Source organism: Chiloscyllium plagiosum, chromosome 35 (assembly GCF_004010195.1).
Source record: "Chiloscyllium plagiosum isolate BGI_BamShark_2017 chromosome 35, ASM401019v2, whole genome shotgun sequence".
In the NCBI taxonomy this organism is placed as follows: Eukaryota; Metazoa; Chordata; class Chondrichthyes; order Orectolobiformes; family Hemiscylliidae; genus Chiloscyllium; species Chiloscyllium plagiosum.
Genome location: NC_057744.1, coordinates 36,933,286 through 36,942,954, shown reverse-complemented (window position 1 = coordinate 36,942,954; position 9,669 = coordinate 36,933,286).

The following is a 9,669-nucleotide window of genomic DNA, read 5'->3' as shown; positions in this document are numbered from 1 at the left end:
CATATGCATCTATGTATAAGTTATTATGTGTCTCTGATTAGCCCAATCCCTCCTTAATCATTCTTGAAGTACTGATGAAACATCTTTGGAGTTTCATTAATGTTACCGAGTCATATTTTAACCTTCCTCTCTTTTCTTTTTTAATTTCCTTTTTCATTTCACACTTATACTTTCTTTACTCCTTTAAACTTCCTAAAGTATAAATTTTTTGTGAGATTGTCATAAGCTCTATTTTTCTAATTGATCTTTTTTGGTATGCCTTTGGATATCCAGGGACTCTAGTTTTGGTGGTACCACCTTTTGTCTTTATGGGGATGTGTCTATACTGTGCACAGAAAATCCCTTGCTTTTTAAAGCATCCTAATACTTTGTCGCTGACCTTCCTTTAAGTAAAGCAAATGCTTTCACCAGATCATCTCTTAGCTTTAGAAAGTTGTCTTCCCCAATTTAGAAATTGTACACTATTCTATTGCTGTTCCTTTCAACCATGTGGCTAAATCTAGCTATATCATAATTACTATCCCACTAAAAATAGTCACCCACTGTTTCTTCATCCACTTCTCTAACATCATTTCCTAAAACTGAAGGTAGAATTGCACCTCCCTCTCATTAAGTTTGTTATGTTCTTTTGAAGGCCGTTCAAGAATTTTGTGCCCTCCGTGCCTTTCACACTTTTTACGTTTCAGTTATGTTCCAGGGCAGTTAAAAGGTTCCATTTATTTATGCCTATTGACATGGCATAAATCATCTCTTGAAGCCTATGCCTCTTCTCAATGCAGCTTACATTACTTCTAAGTTTTGTCTCATTTGCAAACTTTGAAACTGCACCTTGTTTACCAAATCTAGTTCACTAAGACATATCATCAAAGGTAGTGGTCCGAGTACTGATCTCTGAGGCATCTCACTCTGTACCTGCTTCCAAAATTCAACAAAGAACTACCAATGCTCTGTTTTTCTTGTCACTCAAACAGCGCTGTGTCTGTGTTGCTACTCTTTCCGTTATTCTATAGGCTTCAATTTCATTGGCAAGTTTATCATGTGACACTTTAGCAAATGCCTTTTTGAAGTCTACATCAACTACATCACCATCATCAATCCTCTATGTTACTTCATTAAAACTCAAGCAAGTTGGTAAACACTAAATGCCATTAACAAACCTATGCTAGTTTGTTGAATCTGCACTCATTGAAGTAAATGTTAATTTTATCCTGGAAAATCTTTCTAAAATCCTTCCCAACATTAAAATTAAGCTAACTATCCTGTAGTTGTATGATTTATTAATTGAATGAGACGATAACATTTGCAATTTGATCGTCCCCTGGCACTGTTCCTCTATTGATCGGCGATAGGGACATGATGCCCAATTAGATTAGATTAGATTACTTACAGTGTGGAAACAGACCCTTCGGCCCAACAAGTCCACACCGCCCCGCCGAAGCGCAACCCACCCATACCCCTACATTTATCCCTTACCTAACACTACGGACAATTTAGCATGGCCAATTCACCTGACCTGCACATCTTTAGACTGTGGGAGGAAACCGGAGCACTCGGAGGAAACCCACGCAGACACGGGGAGAACATGCAAACTCCTCAGTCAGTTGCCTGAGGCGGGAATTGAACCCGGGTCTCAGGCGCTGTGAGGCAGCAGTGCTAACCACTGAGCCACCATGCCGCCCACGAATGATCCCGCAATTTTGATTCTTATTTTCCTTACATCTGCCAATGTATCTTAACGGGTGCTGGTGACTTATAAACCTTACATAAAGCCTGCCTACTGCCCACCTTGTGTGTCAATTATATTCTCTTTAACAATGATGACCTGCTTTGTCATAATGCCACAAGAAATAGAACTGGGAGTACGCCATTCAGTCCATTCAGTCTCTTCCACAATTCCATAATTTCATTGCTGATCCAATTCCTGAGTGTCCCCCTTAACTCTGAAATCCCTTTTCAAATGAAAATCTGTCTAATTCAGCTGAAATACAGAGAAAAAGAAAATACTTCACAGTTGCTTTTTAAATAGGAGGCAACTTATTTGGAAGTTGTCCTTCCCAGTTCTAGATTGTCCCATGAGTATAAACATGCTCTTTCCATCTACCCTAAAACATCCACTTACAATGTGATCTATTTCAATAAATCTCATTTTTCTAGACTCTAACAAGTAAGGAAAGATCCAATCTGCCAAACATTTCCTCATAAGGCAATCTCTTCATCTGTGGGATTGTTCGAGTAGATCTCCTCTAACTGTTTCCAATATTCACATTTCCCTCTTTTGGTGAGGAGACCAAAAGGCTAACACAATACCCTAGTCTAACCATTGTGCTGTAGAGCTGAATAAAAGTTCCGGATTTTTATTTTCCACTCCTCTACCAATACATACCAGCATTCCATTTACATTCCTAATTGCTTGTTGAATCTGCACACTGACTCTTTGGTTTTCATATTCAAGGATTCCCAGATTATATGGTAGCATAGCATTCTGCATTTCTACATTCTCTCCATTTATGTAATATCCTGCTTTTCTATTCTATCTGCTAAAGTGGACAAGCCCACACTGGTCCACGTCATATTGTTTTGTGCTTACTGATTTAATCTATTTATAGCCCTTTGCAGCCATTGTTTATCCCCCTGACAATTTTTTTTCCTCCCTATCTTTGTACTATCAGCAAAACGTGACTACAATATAGTCAGTTCCTTCATCTAAATAACTAATCTCAATCGTAAATCGATAAGGGTCTAGGACTGACCCTACTTCACTAAATCCAATTTGCCAACTTGAAAATGACTCTAAAACTGAAATTGCTGGAGAAACTCAGCAGGGTCTGGCAGCATCTTTGGAGAAAGAAACAGAATTAACAGAGACCCTTCTCTGGAACTAGAAGCAGCCCGGAAAAAGTGGAAAAGATGCTGAAGGTGCAGGATGGCAGGTGGAGGTGACGAGTGAGCAGACACGTGGAGATGGAGCCCAGACAGGGAAAATAATAGTTAGGCAGACAAACTAACTTCTTCAATTACGATGATTCTACAGTCCACTGGGGCAAAGAATTCCAAAGACCACCAATCTAAGTGAAGAAATTACTGCTCATCTCAGTCCTAACTGGCTTACCCCTTGTGCTGAGATTGAATTCCCCTGATCCTGGATCCCACAACCAGAGGAAAATCCTCTCTGCACCTTCTCTGCCTACACCTTTCTAAGTTTCTATGAGATCACCTTTCATTCTTCTAGACTCCAGAGAATACAGGCCCTGTTTCCACACTCTGACCTGTCTGGATAGTGCCACCATCTCAGGATTAAGTCTGGTGAACCTTCGCTGTACTCTCTCTGTGATAAATACACCCTTCCTTAGGCAAGGGAACCAGAACTGCACACAATGTTCCAGGTGTGGTTTATTCAGTGTTTTAAACAAATGAAGCAAGATTACTTTTGCCCTGTAGTCAAATTGTCTTGTGGTAAAGGCTAATATACAAATTGCTTCCCAACATTGCTCACTGTATCTACATGCTCACTTTCAGTGAATTATGAATAACGAAAGCCTTAGACACCAAGGTGCATTTGGGCATTCAATAATTTCCTATATCACGTCACTCAAATATTCTGCACCTTCATTCCCTCACAATTAGCCACATATATTGCATCTGTCACATTCTTAGTCACTCACTCAGTCTACCCAAATCCTCAGGAAGTCTTTTATTTCTTTGATTCATTCATGGGATCTGGGCATGTTTGGCTAGGCCAGCATTTATTATCAATCCCTAATTACTCTGAGGGGAATTAAAAGTCAGTGGGTGGCACAGTGGTTCAGTGGTTAGCACTGCTGCCTCACAGCACCAGGGTCCCAGGTTTGATTCCAGCCTAGAGCAAGTGTCTGTGTGGAGTTTGCACGTTCTCTCCGTGTCTGCATGGGTTTCCTCTGGGTGTTCGGGTTTCCTCCCACATTCCAAATATGTGCAGGCCAGGAGAATTGGTCATACTAAATTGCCCATAATGTTTAGGTGCATGAGTCAGAGGGAAGTGGGTCTGGGTCGGTTTCTCTTCGGAGGACTGGTTGGACCGAAGGGCCTATTTCTACACTGTAGGGAATCTAATCAATCACACTACTGTGGGTCTGGAGTCATGTCGAGGCCAAACCAGGTATATTTCTTCCCTTAAAAAAAAATCTAATTAGACATAAGAACAAGATGGATTTTTCTGACAATCAATCACAGTTTCCTGATCATCTTAAATTGAGATAATTATATTGAATTCAAATTCCACCATCTGGCAGGATTCAAATCCAGGTCTGGGTCTTGGATTAGCAGTCTATATTAATCTATAAGGTAATACCACTAGACCATTGCCCCTCCATGCTCTTTGTAGCCTTCTCACTCCTAACATTTCCACTTAGTTTTATATCAACTGCAAAACTGGAAACATTACAATTACATCTCACGTCCAGATCATTGATTCAAACAGCTCGACCTATACTCTGATTCTTATGATACCTCACTGATCACAGCCTGCCAACTGAGAATGAACTATTCAGTACTACTCTCTGCTTTCTGCCAATGGATCAATCCTCAATCCATGCATGTAATTCGCCAATCCTCGAAGAGTTCCACAACATTTTGACCCAGGAATGGTGAAGGAACATTAATATAGTTGCAACTCAGGATGGTGTGTAGCTTGGAGGGGAACTCGTAGCTGGTGTTGTCTCCATGATCTGCTGTCCTTGTTCTTCTGCATGATAGAGATTGAAGCTTATTTCAAAGGAGCCTCAGCAAGTCGCTGCAGTGCATCTTGTAAACATTGCAGTCACTGTGTGTTGGTGAGAGATGAAGTTGTTGCTGAAGCTTTTGGATGGGATGATCTTCAAGCAGCTGCTTGTTTTCCTGAATGTTGTTGAGCTTCCTGTGTGTATTTTAATGTAGCCTCCTCCGTGGTTGGTATTGTGGAGACAGTGAGGACTGCAGTTGCTGGAGAGTCACCTCGAATAGAGAGTTTTGCTGGAAAAAGCACAGCAAGTCAGGCAGTATCAGAGGAGGAGGGGCGTCAATGTTTCAGGTCAGAACCTTTCATCAAGACTGAGAGGGGAAGGGGGCTGCAAAATTAGTAGAGGGAGAGGGGTGCGGCTGGGGATGACATCACAATAGGTGGAGCAGGTAGAGGTGGCTGTGATTAGTCAGTGGGAAGGGTGGAGCGAATAGGTGGGAAGGAAGATTGACAGGTTAGGTCAGATTAAGGGGGCCGGGTGGAGAGGGATGACTGGGCCTTGGGATGAGCTGGGAGGTGGGGAGATTTGGTAGCTGGTGAATTTTATGTTAAGGCTGTATGGTTTTAAGATCCTGAGGCGGAAGATGAGATGTTCTTCATTCAGTTTGTGTGTGACTTTGTGTTGACAGTGGAGGAGGCCCAGAATGGACATGTCATCAGAGGTGTGGGAGGAGGAGTTGAAATAGATGGCAACTGGACGGGGAGAGGGTTGATTGGAGCGTACAGACCATAAATGTTTCCTGAACCACTCCGCTAGTTTGCTTTCAGTCTCTTTGATGTAGAGGAGACCACATCGGGAGCAATGGATGCAATAAATCAGATTAGAAGAAACGTAGGTGAATCTTTGCTGGATTGGAATGATCCTTTGGGGCCTTGGATGGAGGTGAGAGGTGAGGTGCGGGGCAGGATTTGCACCTCTGCAGCTGCAGAGAAACGTTTCGGGTATGGACGGGGCATTGGTGGGGAGTGTAGACCTGATGAGGAAGTTGCAGTGGGAATTGCCCTTCTCGAAGTTGCCCAGTGAAAAGAGGATGTAGTGGGGAAGGAAGGTGACAGATGGCAGAAGTGTTGGAGAATGGCATATTGGACTTGGAGATTAGTGGGTTGGAATGTGAGGGGCAAGGGGACTCAACCCTTGTTGTGGTTGAGGGGGAGGGTTGTTTGAGGGCAAAGGTATGGGAAATGGAGGAGGGCATTGTTGATCATGGGGTGGGGAAATTCCGGTCCTTGAAGAAGGAAGAAAGTACTGTTCTAAGCAACTATTCCAAATACACTCAATGACCTCTTCTGTCCCACTCCTTTTGACAATTTCATTCATTCTATCTACATTGGTATTAATCATAGAATCCCTACAGTGTGGAAATTAAGGCCATTAAGCCCAACAAGTCCACACCGACCCTCCGAAGAGTATCCACCCAGACCCATTCCCCTACCCTATTACTTTATATTTTCCCTGACTAGGGCACCTAACCTATACATCCCTGGACACTATGGCCAATTTAGCATGGCCAATCCACCTGACCTGCACAACTTTGGATTGCGGAAAGAAACCAAAGCATCCAAAGGAAACCCACGCAGACATGGGGAGGATGTGCAAGCTCTCCACCGACGGTCACCCAAGGTTGGAATTGAACCTGGGTCTCTGACACCGTGAGGCAGCAGTGCTAATCACTGAGCCTCCATGTCACCCTTCCATTATGCTTTCTATTATTAATTGATTGATACTTTGCCCTGCTCTAGCCACTGCCAGGGGCTATAAAACATGCCCATACATCATTTCCTTTCTAACTAGTTAGCTCCATCCAGACTGATTTGACATTTAGATACGCTGAAATAAGATCATTTCTCATAACTGTACTGATCTCATTCTTCATTAACAAAGGCACCACCATCTTTTCCATAATTCCCCATTTCTGAAATGTCAAATATCCTTGAAAATTGAATCCGCGTGTTTGATCACTTCACAACCATGTCTCTGTCATCCTTGTTATTTCCAACTCATTTCTTTCAATATGTGTCATCTATTCATATTTATGTTTTCATACTTTATATTATTACAAATAGATAAAGTGCTTTTAATCTGTCTTTTCCATTTTTCCTTTTTCTAATAAATGATCTTAGTGCACCATATGCTTGCACATCCTGTGCCCTCCTTTCACACTCTGGTTATCATTGTTACCCTACAATATTGTTCTGTCCTTTATCTTTAACCTTCTAGATCTGCCTACATGTGAACCCTCTGACTAACATTTACCAGAATATTGCCAGGAATGGAGGGTTGGAGTTATAAGGAGAGGTTGGATCAGCTGGGACTTTCTTCACTGGAACGTAAGAGTTTGAGGAGTGACCTGATAGTGGTTTATAAAATCATGAGGGGCATGGATAAAAGGAATAGCAAATGTCTTTTCCCCATGGTAGGGAAGTTCAAAACTGGAGGACATAATTTTAAGGTGAGAGAAGAAAGCTTTAGAAGGCACCTGCGGGGCAATATTTTCACAGTGGGTGGTTTGTACGTAGAATGAACTAGACCATAAGACCTTAAGACAAAGGAGCAGAAATTAGGCCATTCAGCCCATCAAGTCTGCTCCGCCATTCAATCATGGCTTCAATAAGTTTTTCAACCACTTTCTCCCTGTAACCCTTAATCCCCTTGACAACCAAGTACCTATTTACCTCTGTCTTAAATATACTCCATGACTTGGCCTCCACTGCATTCTGTGGCAATGAATTCCATAGATTCCCCACTCTCTGGCTGAAGAAGTTTCTCTGAATGAAGAAGCTCCATTCTAAAGGGTCTTCCTCTTACTGACAGGCTGTGCCCTCGGGTCCTAGTCTCTCCTGCCTATAGAATCATCTTCCTGACATCCACTCTGTCCAGGCCATTCAGTATTCTGTAAGTTTCAATTAGATATGTCCTCATCCTTCCAAATTTCATTGAGTATTGACCCAGAGTCATCAAACATTCCTCGTATGATAAACCTTTCATTCCTGGGATCATTCTCGTGAATCTCCTCTGGACCCGGTCCAGGGCCAGTACATCCTCCCTGAGGTGTGGGGCCCAAAACTGTTCATAATACTCTAAATGTGGTCTGACCAGAGCTGTATAAAGTCTCAGAAGTACATCCCCGCTTTTATATTGTGGTCCTCACAAAATAAATGCCATCATTGTATCTACCTTGCTACTACCAACTCAACCTGAAAGTTTATGTTAAGAGAATCCTGGAATAGGACTCCCAAGTCCCTTTGCACTTCCAATTTCTGAAGTTTCTCCTCATTTAGAAAATAGTCCATGTCTCTATTCTTCTTACCAAACTGCATGACCTCACACTTTCCCACGTTGTATTCCATCTGCCAATACTTTGCCCACTTTCCTAATCTGTCTAAATCCTCTGCAGCCTCCCTGCCTCCTCAATGCTACCTGTTCCTTACCTATCTTTGTATCATCTGCAAACTTAGCCAGAGTGCTCTCCGTTCCTTCAAAAAGATCATTAATATATAAAGTGAAAAGTTGTGATCCCAACACTGACCCCTGTGGAACACCGCTAGTCACTGGCTCCAACCTGAGAAGGACCAGTTTATCCCCACTCTGTTTTCTGCCAGACAACCAATCCTCTATCCATGCTAGTACCTTGCCTCTAACATGAAGGGCTCTTAGCAGCCTCCTGTGCAGCACCTTGTCAAAGGCCTTCTTGAAGTCCAGGTGGATAACATCCATTGGTTCTTCTTGGTCTAACCTGCTCATCATGTCCTCAAAGAACCTTAACAGATTTGTCAGGCATGACCTTCCCTTGATGAAACCATGCTGACTTTGCCCTATTTTACCATGCACTTCCAAGTATTCAGAAATCTCATCCTCCACAATGGACTCCAAAATCTCACCGATGACCAAGGTTAGACTAATTGGCCTATAATTTCCTGCCTTTTGCCCTTACTCCCTTCATAAGCAGGGGGGGTTACATTAGCAATTTTCCAGTTTGCTGGAACCCTCCCTGAATCCAGTGATTCCTGAAAGATCACCACTAACAGCTCCACTATCTCTTCAGCTAACTCCTTCAGAACTCTGGGGTGTAGTCCATCTGATCCAGGTGATTTATCCACCTTCAAACCTTTCAGTTTTTCTAGCATCTTCTCCTTAGTGATGGCTATCATACTCCCCTCTGCCCTGCAACTCTCTTGAACTTTTGAGATATTACTCGTGTCTTCCACTGTGGAGACTGATGCAGAGTACTTATTCAGTTGATACACCATTTCTTTGTTCTCGATTACTGCTTCTCCAGTATAATTTTCCAGCAGCCTAATGTCCAATTTTGCGTCTCTTTTGTCGTTTATATATCTAAAGAAACTCAAGCAATCTTCTTTGATATTACTGGCTAGCTTACCCCCATATTTAATTTTCTGCCTCCTAATTTGTTTTTCCTTATTCTTTGTTGGTCTTTGTAGACTTCCCAATTCTCTGGCTTCCCACTGCCCTTCGCCACATTATATGCTTTCTGTTTTGCTGTTATGCTGTCCCTGACTTCCCTAGTCAGCCATGGTTGCCTTATCCTCCCTTTACAAAGGACAAAGAAATTAACAGTGCAGGAACAGGCCCTTCGGCCCTCCAAGCCTGCGCTGATCCTTATCCTCATCCTTATATAAACCTGTCGTCTATTTTTCTAAGGATCTGTATCCCTCTGCTCCCTGCCCATTCATGTATCTGTCTAGGTATATGTTAAATGACCCTATCGTTCTTGACCTTATCATCTCCACTGGCAACGTGTTCCAGGCACCCAACACTCTCTGCATAAAGAACTTTCCATGTATACCTCCCCTAAACTTTTCCCCTCTCACTTTGAACACATGACCCCTAGTAATTGAGTCCTCTACTCTGGGAAAAAGTTTCTTGCTATCCACCCTGTCTACACTTCTCATGATTT